The following is a 14235-nucleotide window of genomic DNA, read 5'->3' as shown; positions in this document are numbered from 1 at the left end:
ATATACATTTTATTTATCCATTTGTCAATTAACAGAGAGAGGGATAGACAGGGACAGACAAGACAGGAATGGAGAGATGAGAAGCATTAATTATTAGTTTTTTGTTGCGCGTTGCGACACCTTAGTTGTTCACTGATTGCTTTCTCATATGTGCCTTGACCGTGGGCCTTCAGCAGACCGAGTAACCCCTTGCTTGAACCAGCGACCTTGGGTCCAAGCTGGTGAGCTTTTGCTCAAACCAGATGAACCTGTGCTCAAGCTGGTAACCTCGGGGTCTCGAACCTGGGATCTCGGCATCCCAGTCCGACGCTCTATCCACTGTACCACCACCTGGTCAGGCCAATTTATATTTTAATTTAAAAAATGTTTGTGAACTTGACTATAACACCCAAATTCAAATAACAAAGGCTAAAGATAGGTAATTTGGACTCCATCAAAATTGAAACCTTTTGGCCTGACCAGTGGAGGTTTTGCGTTGTTTTCAGTTGCTGGCTCAGATAATGCTGTGAGCTTTTGTGATTTTGTGTACTAGTTCTCGTGTGAACATGTGTTTTCAGTTCTCTCAGAACCATATCTGGGAGGAGAATTGCTGGGTGATGTGGTAACTCTATGTTTAACCTTGTGAGGAACTGCCATACTTTTCCATGGCAGCTGCACCATGTCACATTCCCATCAGCAGCGGAGGAGAGTTTCAGTTTTTCCGCATCCTCGCCAATATTTGTTATTTTCTGGGTTGTTTATATAATTGCAACCATCCTCATGGTATAAAATAGTATCTCCTTGTGATTTTGATTTGCATTTTCTCAATGACTAATGACATTGACCATTTTTTCTTGGCCATTTGTATATATTCTTTTTTATTTTATTTTTTTTAGTGAGAGAGACAGGAAGAGAGAGAGATGAGAAGCATCAACTTATACTTGTATCATTTTAGTTGTTTGTTGAGTGCTTCTCACACATGCCTTGACTAAGGGGCTCAGACTGAGCCAGTGACCTTGGGCTCAAGCCAGCGACCTTGGGCTTCAAGCCAGTGACATTTGGGCTCAAGCCAGTGGCCATAGGGTCGTGTCTATGATCCCACACTCAAACTGGCAATCCTGCGCTCAAGCCAGCAAACTTGGGGTTTTAAACCTGGGACCTCAGCATCCCAAGTCAACACTCTATCCTTGGACTTCCACCGGTCAGGCCAAAAGGTTTCAATTTTGATGGAGTCCAAATTACCTATCTTTAGCCTTTGTTATTTGAATTTGGGTGTTATAGTCAAGTTCACAAACATTTTTTAAATTAAAATATAAATTGGCCTGACCAGGCGGTGGTACAGTGGATAGAGCGTCGGACTGGGATGCCGAGATCCCAGGTTCGAGACCCCGAGGTTACCAGCTTGAGCACAGGTTCATCTGGTTTGAGCAAAAGCTCACCAGCTTGGACCCAAGGTCGCTGGTTCAAGCAAGGGGTTACTCGGTCTGCTGAAGGCCCACGGTCAAGGCACATATGAGAAAGCAATCAGTGAACAACTAAGGTGTCACAATGCGCAACAAAAAACTAATAATGCCCTGGCCGGTTGGCTCAGCGGTAGAGCGTCGGCCTAGTGTGCGGAGGACCCGGGTTTGATTCCCGGCCAGGGCACACAGGAGAAGCACCCATTTGCTTCTCCACCCCTCCGCTGCGCTTTCCTTTCTGTCTCTCTCTTCCCCTCCTGCAGCCAAGGCTCCATTGGAGCAAAGATGGCCCGGGCGCTGGGGATGGCTCTGTGGCTTCTGCCCCAGGCGCTAGAGTGGCTCTGGTCGCGGCAGAGCGACGCCCCGGAGGGGCAGAGCGTCGCCCCTGGTGGGCGTGCCGGGTGGATCCCAGTCGGGCGCATGCGGGAGTCTGTCTGACTGTCTCTCCCTGTTTCCAGCTTCAGAAAAATGAAAAAACAAACAAACAAAAAAAACCTAATAATTAATGCTTCTCATCTCTCCATTCCTGTCTGTCTGTCCCTGTCTATCCCTCTCTCTGTAAAAAAAAAAAAAAAAAAAAAAAGTGACCACTACTGTAAGTCTAGTAACCATCTGACATCATACAAGGTTATTATAGTAATGACTATATTCCCTATGTATGCTGTACATTACAGCCCCATGAATTGCTGATTTTATTACTGAAAGTTTGTACCTCTTACTCCCCTTCACCTTTTTCACCTTTCTCCCCACTTCCTTTCCCTCTGACAACCATCAGCTTGTTCTTGATGTCAGTGAGTCTGTTTCTGCTTTGATTTGTTTGTTCATTTTGTTTTTTCTACTCCACATGTAAGGGAGATCATTTGATATTTATCCTTCTCTGACTGACTTAGCATATTACCCTCTAGGTCTATGCATATTGCTACAAATAGCAAGACTTTATTTTTTATGGCTGGGTAATATTTTGTTATACATATATATCCTACACCTTCTTTATCCATTCATCTATCAATGGGTACTTAAGTTGCTTCCATATATCTTAGCTCTTGTATATAATGCTGCAGAGGGTTTTTTGTTTTGTTTACAGAAAATAGAGTATGTTCCCAAAGTCTCTGAAGAGGATTTTAAGTACATCTCATCTGATCAACATTTATTCAAAATGTTTTTGAAGTTTCCTCTTTGTGCAGGGCCTTGGGGAAAGATGAAAAATTGAATATGACAGGTGCTTCTGGAGAAAGAAACCTACACATAGCTGTCACAATACAAGATATGAACATGGTGGTACCAAGAGAGGGGTCCCAGCAGTATTAAACCAGGTGTGCATAGCACTGTGTCCCCAGTCCTATCAGCCGAAGCCCCAGACCTTCTCTTTAAGGACAGATTAGGAATTGGGCTCAAGTATTTATGAAATAAAAAATGCAGAAATTGAGGAACTTTCATTTCATAACTGAATGCTTTCTTCTCCAGGGAAAGAAAACAGATTAAAGCTCAGAGTTCCTTCTTTGATAATTTGAAGTGCTCAGCTAGGGCCTCAGAAAGAGATTTGCTCAGACAGATCCAGATATGGGCAGACTACTAACTAAAGCCAAGTTCTCTCTTAACAATAAATTAGACAACTTGACTTTCCTGTGGCCCGTATGGTTTTGGCAGTGCTGGGAATCCCACATGGTTTAATTAGTAGGAATTAACTTACTGTATGAAGAATTTTTCGTTCCTTATGGATTTGACATCAACTCTCATAACAAAAAAGAATGAATTATTTTAAAATTGAAAAGACATTCATTTCTCAGAGCAAAATTTTGGTTTCATTTAGCAGCCCCAGAGTTCATGGAATATGTCATTTGAGTTATTTAAAAGCTAAACCCAAACTTGTAATTCTCCACGGTTTACAACAGCTGCAAAGCGAGAATGAAAAGTATGGTCTGGTCGTCTCTGACAGCAGGGCTTGTGCATGGAGGCTGAGTTGTGCACTAATTGCTCTCTGCAAAATCTTGTTCCTTCCTCACAGCAAATTAATCTGAGCTGGAGTGTAGCACTGTAAATAGCTGGGGTCCGTATTCACCCTCAGGGCTTTGTAATGTCACATTCACCAATAGGGTGGGTGTTCAGGTAGCACTTGAGTGGCTTTGCTGGAGACCAGGGGAGACGGAAGAAGATCAATGATCCTGTGCCTTGTAATTTGATGGGCACATTACTTTCATTTCCTGACGAGATCCCAAAGAGACAAAATAATAGGGACAGGATTTTACCTGTGATGAAAAGGAATTATTTTTACAAGATTTCTTAGCCCTGTGTTTCCATTTCTTCCTCTTCTGAGAGTTGCTTCACCCAGAGAAACAACCTCAGTTCTGCCTTATTTAGTTGCCCACCCCATTAGATGCTAATGAATGCTCCCACTTACTGAGCTTTCCCTATGCATCAGGCATTGTGCTAAGCTGCTTTTTAGTATAGCTCATGCTTCACATGCATTATCTCATTTAATCCTCATGACAGTTCTGTGCAGCGGGTATTAATATTCAGTGGTGGGATTCAAATAATTTAACAACCGGTTCTCTGCCCTAATGACCATTTTAAGTATAAAAAAAAGATATACCGCAAGGTAGTTTATTATTTCATGCATTTAATACTTATATAAGAACAATAAAAGGTACAAAAAACTAGATTATGTTGTAAGAAAGAGTTTTAAAATATTAATGAAAAATATTAAATAATACCTGCCAAAAAACAAAATGTTATTTAAGATATTTCCATATTGCTTCTTGATTGGCGTCATCATTTGCAATTTTCTTTGCTTTTATCCAAGCATCGTTGGCTGTGTGATTTATCCTTAATCATCTTTTCACTGTAGGAGTAGGATCCCATTCCTTTAGAGGTAGGCCGATTAGACTAATAGTCATTGTGTTTGATATATTAGAAACATGCTGCTTTTCTTCTCTGAACATGTTTATTTTTGAAAAATCCCTTTCTGCTTCTGCTGAATTTACAGCAATTGTTCTGACGATATTTTTAGCTCTTTGAACACTTTAAGGAATTGCATAGTTCTGGAAATTTTTAAAAACGTTTTCCACAAAATCTCGATATCATTAATATCAATCATTAATATCAATTTGGTAATTAAAAATGTCACTAAATACAAGCAATTGTTCTTTAGCTGCTTTCCATGGAACTAGTACTTCAATATTCCAATAATCTGACTGCAATAAATTGAGCAATTGTAATTTATTCCTATTTTGAAATTGGCTACAACTCACTTTTAAATGTTTACAATCCATTAATCTTTTTTTCAAATTTGTCACGATGTTTTCTAAAAGTCTTTACTGAGGAAGCCCGACAAATGGATGATTTTCTACAAATTTTATGTTTTTGAAGGTTTCTGAAGTAATTTAAGTCATCAACACTTTTTTTTGTATGGAACCTTTTCTTTTCAAGCATTTGAAATGCTTTAATACATCTTATCAAGAGTTTTTAGCCTTTTAATGTCTATATTTCTTGCTTGCAGTGCACTTGAAAGAAGAGAAATTTTGTTTAAAATATCATTCATCAATGCCATATCTGTTATAAAATACATTTTCGAGATGGGAAGCCATACCTAAGTACTTTTTTATTGAATAAAAATAGTGATGTAGCACTGGATAAGCTAGGGTTGACTTTAAACTATAGGCAGCCCATCTTGATCCCAAAACTCTATCAATTTTTTTAATTTCAATTCCAAGTTGTACAGATATTTTGGTAAATTCAATTTCGTTTTTATTGGTTTGATAAAAAATAGTATACATCTTATCAATAAATATTTTTAGATGATTTACTTGCTTTATTTCTTTTATTGAATCATCTAAAACAAAATGGAGGCAGTGGTTTCAACAGTGCCATATTATTATGTTTGGAAACTATTTTGCTATCTTAGCGCTCACTCCAGATTTTCTCCCAAGCATAACACTGGCACCATCAGAGCAAAATCCTATTAAATTTTTTCCTAGGTAGTTCTTAGTAAGCCCAACAGTATTTAAACTTTCCATAACGAGAACATATTGTCTCTGCATCTTGTTTTTCCAGTTCAACTAGCTCAGCGAAAACTGTTGGTGATGTAACTGAGTCCTCAACTTTTAAGAAAAGTATAACTGGTTTGCAAGATATCATTGAAGCTTCATCAATAATCAAACATATTTTCAGATTATTTTCAATAACTTTAGTAAATATTTCTTTTTTAATTTCCTTTGTAATGAAAAACACTTTCACAGCAGTTTTATGTGAATGTAATCCTATTCCCATATCTAATTCATTTTTAATTTGCACATCTATCTCATCTTCTATGTCTAAAAACTGTTTACATCTTTTTGCCAGGTTTTAAACTGTATTAAATACTCTGCAAGTAATACTTAAGTATTTTTCATTCATCGTATCTCTTACTTTTGGTATTGAATCCTGCTCACATTTTTTAAGTTCTTGTTACAAATGTTATGAGCTTTTGATGAAAAACATTCTTTCATGTTTTTCCTTAAAGAAGCTTGTTGTACCTCTTTATTTTTTCCTGATGCCTTATCTGAAAACATTTCCATTCTTTTTTTTTCCCCCTTAAGTGAGAAGCAGGGAGGCAAAGAGACAGACCAGAATCCACCCAGCAAACTGACTATAGGGCTATGCTCTGCCCATCTGGGGCCGTTGCTCTGTTGCTCAGCCGCCGAGCTATTTTAGTGCCTGAGGTGAGGCCATGGAGCCATCCTCGGCGCCCAGGGCCAACTTGCTCCAACGGAGCCATGGCTACAGGAGGGGAAGAGAAAGATGAAGAGAGAGAAGCGAGATGGGGAGGGGTGGAGAAACAGATGGTCACTTCTCCCGTGTGCCCTGACCAGAAATCAAACCCGGGACATCCACATGCCAGGCCAACACTCTATCACTGAGCCAATCAGCCAAGGCCAACATTTCCATTCTTTCGACACATGAACACTTTTCTCTTTTATGAAGTCATATTTCACGCAATCCTAGCAACCTAGCTTTTTGTTAGAGATTACCAATCTGTCGTATTTTTTCTTTAAAATTGTTATATTGTTGTACTGGTTAGCATTCAGGAAGACTATATTTGAGTTTGGTATTCTTACCATTTTTTTATTTCAATAATTAACATGCTGCTTTCTTCAAATTGGAGTGGTTGTGCTTGTGACTGTTTTGTACCATCCAAGGCCAATTCTGATATAACAGATTCCGATTTTGGTTTCTTATTGAAAAAAATATGTCAAACTCTGTTACCTTTTCATCCTTTTAAGGGCTACTGCAAAAAAATTTTTTAATGTTTTATTTTAATATAGTATAATAATATTTACTTACAGACATTATACCCTTTATTGAAGATTATAGGAGACTGTACAAAAACTTATTAAAAAGTGTATGCATCAATAACCAAGCAAGATATGTAATAAAGAATGCAGAGTTTTATAACATATTACTGCAGTCACCAGAGGAAATTACAGAATAAAGAATAGGCAAGAATTAGAATCGAAAGAAAGAGGAAAAATTATAAAAGATAAGCCAATAGCTGGGACAAGACAAAAACATCACAAATATAAAGCTGATATTGCTCAAGTAGAAAAAATATCATGATTCAAACAATATGTATAAACTACATCAGTATCAGTATTTAGAAATAAGGTATTTTAAGAATAAAGGACAAATGTATAAAGGAATAAAAGAATATATAATCACAGAGCATGGGGAAAAAAAGAAAATATAGTACCAACAGTAGAAGTGACATGGCAGCACATTCATAGAATCACAATAGGAATTAAATTTAAATATAGACAATAAAAGAGTACAAAGTATTAAGACATTATACAGATAATAGCAAAGAAATAAACAAATAGTATAAAAGCTGTATAATGATAAATTATATCAATATCAAGAGGCAGTTTATTATATTCTCTCCATTCTCTTTATGGCACTAAAATAAGCATAGTTTCTTCTATAGAAACTCACATTTAAAAATCACTTTCTCGTTATGATTTTAGGAACATTGAAACACCAGATCTCAAGGAGAGCAGGACACTCAACAAGATTATTGCAAGTTTGTATATGAAATTTCAGTCAGTGACCTTCCTATACAGTTAGGTTAAGTACTTCCATATCATCATCCTCAGGTACCTCATAAGTAACATGGTCATGTTTATAGGATACCGATTTTAAGAACTTGTGTTTTATTCTTTCAGTGCTACTTTGATTTTTGTAATATGGGTTCCAAACTGTTGCATTAAATTCCAAGGTAGATTGAACCAGGGTATAGTGCAGAATTCTTAGCACATTAATGTCACAAAACTCCTTCATGAAACGATAAACAAAACTTAACATTTTGATGATTTTGTTATCAATGCCTTGAATGTGCAGTGCATCTTTAGAGCATTTCAGCTTGACCTTTATAGGACGCATTTTGTTTGCAGCTGGTTTACCCAGTCTATCACCTGTAATCTTGGATACATCGGTGGAATCAATCTTAGAGAGCAAAGGTTTTACTTGTTCAGCGTCCTCCATTTGATATGGTGATTCCCCCAAAATAAAAATTATTACATTGTTTGCTCTAAGACCTCTGTTTTCAAACTTTCGGGAGAACTTTTTGACTTTTTGTCCACGAGGGGTCATATCATAAACCTTTATATTTTTATTTTATTTATTTATTTATTTATTTATTTATTACAGAGACAGAGAGAGGGATAGATAGGAACAGACAGACAAGAACGGAGAGAGATAAGAAGCCTCAATCATCAGTTTTTCATTGCGATTCCTTAGCTGTTCATTGATTGCTTTCTCATATGTGCCTTGAAGATGGGGCTACAGCAAACCAAGTAACTCCTTGCTCATGCCAGCGACCTTGGGTCCAAGCTGGTGAGCTTTTTGCTCAAGCCAGATGAGCCCACGCTCAAGCTGGCGACCTCAGGGTCTCGAACCTGGGTCCTCTGCATCCCAGTTCGACGCTCTATCCACTGTGCCACTGCCTGGTCAGGCTCATAAACTTTTATAAACAAAGCGCTGTGCTTATACTATTGATAAACATCAGTCAGAATATGCATTTTTGGCTCCAGATGGCAGTCTGTCTCTGCCTCCCCTCCTCTCACTTTAAAAAAAAAGAACTTTTGCCTGACCAGGCAGTGGCGCAGTGGATAGAGCGTTAGATTGGGATGTGGAAGACCCAGGTTCATGACCCTGAGGTCACCAGCTTGAGCCCAACGTTGCTGGCTCAAGCAAGGGGTACTTGGTCTGCTGAAGGCCCGCGGTCAAGGCACATAAAAAATATATATATATAGTAATAATAAATGGCATAGTTGGCCTGACCTGTGGTGGCGCAGTGGGATAAAGCGTTGACCTGGAACACTGAGGTTGCCGGTTTGAAACCCTGGGCTTGCCTGGTCAAGGCACATATGGGAGTTGATGCTTCCTGCTCCTCCCCTTTCTCTCTCTCTCTCTCTCTCTCTCTTTCTCTCTCTCTCTCTCTCTCTCTCTCTCCCCCCTCTCTAAAAATCAATAAATAAAATATTTAAAAATAAAAATAAATGGCATAGGCTATTGCAGATTAAATATGATTGAGTAATGTGTACAACCAACCTATTTGTCAAGGGAAAGTTGTGAGCATTCTTCCATGGCTTCCAAAATGGGCAACCCTTGAAATATGTATTTCTGTTGGTTCATTGTGTCCTAGCTTCCTATTGGTTTCACCATTTGGGGAACACCAGCACACTCATAATATCTTGGGAATTTTTGGCTTAGCACAAAGCTGAAACAAATGACAGCTTGTCTCCTCCTGGTTGTTTGGCAGTTTTTATGTTATATGTTTGTTTACTGACGTAACAAATGCAAGGGAATTAAAATGTATTTCATCAAAGGTATAATGAGTTTTATGAAATGAATAAGTATTACAAGCTTAATCTTGTCAAATTTTTTTCACCTATGGATGGAATGAACATTAGTATGGGTGCTCAGAGTACACTGTTGTGCAGATGAACGTTAAAAAAAAGTACAGAATATAAATTTGTGATTTCCACATTGGGCGGCTGCCCAGGAGTCCACCTTGGAGTGAACCCTGATTACAAGTGCCGTTTTAAAAAGCAGTTTGCCGCCTGACCTGTGGTGGCACAGTGGATCAAGCATCGACCTGGAATGCTGAAGTTGCCAGTTCAAATCCCTGGGCTTGCCCGGTCAAGGCATATATGGGAGCTGATGCTTCCTGCTTCTCCCCCCTTCTCTCTCTCTCTCTTTCTTTCTCTCTCTTTCTCTTCTCTAAAATGAATTAAAAAAAATTAAAAAAAACAGTTTGCCGAACTCAACAAAAAATTAGGTATCAGTTCTGCTGAACCGATGCAAACTGGCTGAATCCCACCACTGTTAATATCCCTTGACATTTCATATAGAAGAACTGAGGCTTGGAGAAGTTCTGTGACATACCCAAGTGATAGAGCCTGGGCTCATACAGGGTTTGGTACTCAATTAATGGTAACCTCAGCCACGCAGTTGCTTAGGCCAAAAAGTGAGTGACTTGATTCCTCTTTCCTTCACCCTCACATCCACTCTATCAACAAGTCTTCTTGACCTTATCTTCTAAATATGTCCCAAATCTGGACACCTTTTTCATTCTCCACACACCAGCTTTGTCTACTCCCACATGAGCCCTTGCCTGGAACACTGCAGCAGCCTCTTCAGCTGGTCTTGCTTCCATTACAGTCCATGAAAATGGAATGACATTCTAAAATCTAAATTAGATCATATCACTTCCATGTTTAAAACTCCCACTCACTGCCCAATTGCAGTAAGAAAACTCTAACCTTTACCATGGCCCAAGGAAGACTGTGTGTGTGAGCTCCTGCCTCCTCTCTTTTCTCTTGCCCTCATCTTCCTTTCTGTCCCTCAGACTCAACAAGCTCCCTCCAGGCTTTGTACAGGTCTTCCCGCTGAGACTGCTCTTTCCCAGGTCTCTGCCTGATCAGTTCCTTATTCGGGTGTCTGCTCAACTATCACCTCCTCAAAAAGGCCTTCTCTGATCACCCCAGCCTACTCCAGTTCCTAAATTTTATTTTAATTTCAATGCCTCATTTCTTTTTTTTTTTTTTGAAAGAGACAATAAAGAAGGAGAGGGATAAGAAACATCAACTCGTAGCTGCATCACTTTGGTTGTTCATTGATTGCTTCTCACATGTGTGCCTTGACCGGGGGTCTCCAGCCAACCCAATGATTCTTGTTAAACCAGTGACCATGGGATTATCATGATCCCATGCTCAAGCTGGTGAACCTGCATTCAAGCTGGATGAGCTCGTGCTTTAGCTGGCGACCTTGGGGTTTTGAACATGGAACCTCAGCATCCATCCCAGGTTGACACTCTATCCACTGTGCCACCACTGGTCAGACAGTGCCTCCTTTCCTTATCGGTCTTATTCAGGGTTGTATACCTAGTGTCTAGAAGAGTGCCTGGAACAGAGTAGATGCCCAGTTCATAACTGTTGAATGAATGGCAGACAAACGCTATTCTTTGCCTAGAAAGCTCTGACCATCACCACTTCACTTCTCCCACCTCCTTCACATATTTTTGTGTGTGTGTGTGTGACAGAGACAGAGAGAGGGACAGACAGGTAGGAAGAGAGATGAGAAGTATCAATTCTTTGTTGCAGCTCCTTAGTTGTTCAGTGATTGCTTTCTCATATGTGCCTTGACTGGGAGGCTACAGCAGACCAAGTGACCCCTTGCTCAAGCCAATGACCTTGGGGTTAAGCTGGTGAGCCTTGCTTAAACCAGATTAGCTCATGCTCAAGCTGGTGACCTCGGGGTTTCAAACCTGGGTCCTCTGTGTTCCAGTCCGACGCTCTACCCACTGCGCCACGGCCTGGTCAGGCCCCTTTCACGTATTTAACTCTGGAGTATCCTTCAGTTCTGGCTCAAACATCATTTCCCTGGGGAATTTTTCTGTGACTCCTCTGTTGCATGCTCTCATAACAATCTCTACTTTTCCTGAATGACCCTCATCACACATTTGTGTGGTTATTTGGAAGGCCATCTTCCCCATCCGACCATAATTGTCATGAGGGCTGTGGGTGATCTGTCTTGCTTACTGCTTTATTCCTAGTGCCCGGCACATGGCACATCCATTTGTTAGTGGATGAATGGGGGAAATGAATCTCTTTTTTTGCATCAATTTGGTTCACACTTGGAACGAGTGTGCCCCAGATGAATGAGCAGGAAGTTTCTTAGTGCCCATGACTCCCTCTGGAATCCCATCAAGATGTTAATAGAGACAGACGGTGGGAAAGGGACGAAACCTTGGGACTCTTTCGACCCATAACACTGAACACTGAGGCTGCCCATGCTCTACTGCCCCAGAAAGCCTTTTCAATGCTGTCTTTTAATGTTTTCCTTCTTACATCAACCCATCAGACACTCCCCCAGTGAGAGTGGAGCCCAGGAACAATCTTAGTTCACTTTACCAATGTCCACTTTTTGTCAGTGTTTCCAAGTAGCACGTGGTTTTTAAAATGAGGCCCACTATGTGTCACTGTGAGCTGTTATTGTCCACCCTGGTCGACCTAACAGCAGGTGAGGAATGTTTAGTTCAAAAACTAAAATCCTTGTTCTATTACTGAATAATTTTGAACAAAGCTTTTAATTTCAGTTACTGACTTGCCTTTCTCCTATCCCAGGGGTAGTCAACCTTTTTATACCTACCGCCCACTTTTGTATCTCTGTTAGTAGTAAAATTTTCTAACTGCCCACCGGTTCCACAGTAATGGTGATTTATAAAGTAGGGAAGTAACTTTACTTTATAAAATTTTTAAAGCACAGTTACAGCAAGTTAAAGCATATAATAATATTATATGCTTATTTGGTAAGGCAATAATTACTTACCAAGTACTTTATGTCGGATTTTTGCTAAATTTGGCAGAATAAATCTTTTTTTTTCTTTCATTTTTCCAAAGCTGGAAATGGGGAGGCAGTCAGACACTGACTCCCGCATGCGCCTGACCGGGATCCACCCGGCATGCCCACCAGGGGGCGATGCTCTGCCCATCTGGGGTGTCGCTCTGTTGCATCCAGAGCCATTCTAGCACCTGAGGCAGAGGCCACAGAGCCATCCTCAGTGCCCAGGCCATCTTTGCTCCAATGGAGCCTTGCTGCGGGAGGGGAAGAGAGAGACAGAGGAAGGAGAGGGGGAAGGGTGGAGAAGCAGATGGGCGCTTCTCCTGTGTGCCCTGGCCGGGAATCGAACCCGGGACTCCTGCACACCAGGCCGACGCTCTACCGCTGAGCCAACTGGCCAGGGCTGAATAAATCTTTATAAAACAACTTACGATAGTTAAATCTATCTTTTTATTTATACTTTGGTTGCTCCGCTACTGCCCACCATGAAAGCTAGAACGCCCACTAGTGAGCGGTAGGGACCGGGTTGACTACCACTGGCCTATCCAAAGGACCAAAAGATGCAGGACAGCGCTTCAGCTCAACAGTGTGATCTCAAAACTCACTGTTGAGCCAGTGGGATCAGGAATCCAACAGTATTACTGTTTATCTTGTTGAAGCTTAGGCTTCCACCGTTCCTCCTTCCCTGCACTACTAGCAACCCTTACAGGGACAACTAAAGCTTAGAAATACTGTTTTCAAAGAAACATTTCTTTCCACAAATAGCCTTAATTCTAAAAATAAGCTCAAATAACTAAGTTTATAAGAATTTTTTTTCCAGATCAAGCAAGAAAGCCAAAGTTTTTTTCTTTTTCTTTTTTTGAATTTTATTGGGGTGACACTGGTTAACATAATTATACAGGTTTTGGATACAAGGAAGCCATAATTCTGAGTGTATAAATTTGAGATGTTTGCTTGGTTATTAGACCATATTGTTTCTCAGCAGGGTACCACAAAAATCAATATCCTGCTAATGATTACCTTGAGCTAATGCATTAATCATAAGGCTTTCTTCATACACTGAGATTCTGTCTAGCTATAAAAAAGCATTCAAGTGTTTTGGCCATTTTAGTAGTTTACATGAGTGGAAGCAGAATTATCTTAAAGCCTAAACCAGACACAGACACAGGTGTGCTTGTGTGTGTGTGTGTGTATTTTTGTTGTGTTTTGTAATATCTTTAGCTGATATCCTGGCACTTGACAAAGTCATTCACAGGGTAGTCCATCTGCTGTCCCTCTTGGCTTAGGGATTAGTTCAAGTTTCTCCACTGATACATGCTAAAATGTTACAAGCACATTTAGAAATTCCCTCTGCACCTGGCTTCTTGTCTCGAGAGCCATTCCTTGCCCCTTCCCCTCATCCCCAGCACCAGCCAATCTGTATTATCCTGCTGGTCCTCTTAGTTTCCTTTCTGCTAGGACTCCCAGTTTCCTGGCATAAACAACATCTCGAGGTCAAATCTGTAAAAAAATTCCTAAGAGTTGCCTCGATTCTGTTGTTGCACTGGAATTATCATCACCAATGTCCCTTGTATGTATCATGTGCTTCTTCTAGGGTTTCACACACTTGATCACATTTGAGCTCTCGAGTAGTCCTATGACCGTATCCTCATTCAGCAGATGAGGCTGCTGTGATTCAGAGAAGCTAGATGATTTGGCCAATGCAGCAGCATTGGAGCTAAAACCTACGTCTCCCGCCTCCAGCTTTCCCACTAGCCTGTAATCCCATTCAATAATATATTTTGAAAGAGTGGTCATATTCAGAAGCTGGAGAATAATTTTTCTCCAGGATATTTTGTTGTGGTTGTTGTAATGGTACTTATTTGGTAAGGGACTTTTGTCTGTAATCTAAGGCACATAAGCATACCGTAGCTTATAGTTC

General features: G+C 40.2%; 1 protein-coding gene across 1 annotated transcript in view; it reads left to right on the top strand.

Annotated features, from left to right (window-relative positions):
- VPS53 (VPS53 subunit of GARP complex) overlaps window positions 1-14235 on the top strand; it is a 181072-nt gene that overhangs the window by 83591 nt on the left and 83246 nt on the right. The gene's annotated exons all lie outside the window — the stretch shown is intronic.

Source organism: Saccopteryx leptura, chromosome 2 (assembly GCF_036850995.1).
Source record: "Saccopteryx leptura isolate mSacLep1 chromosome 2, mSacLep1_pri_phased_curated, whole genome shotgun sequence".
In the NCBI taxonomy this organism is placed as follows: Eukaryota; Metazoa; Chordata; class Mammalia; order Chiroptera; family Emballonuridae; genus Saccopteryx; species Saccopteryx leptura.
Note: the sequence above shows the minus strand (reverse complement) of the source record. Positions and strands in the feature narration are given on the sequence as shown.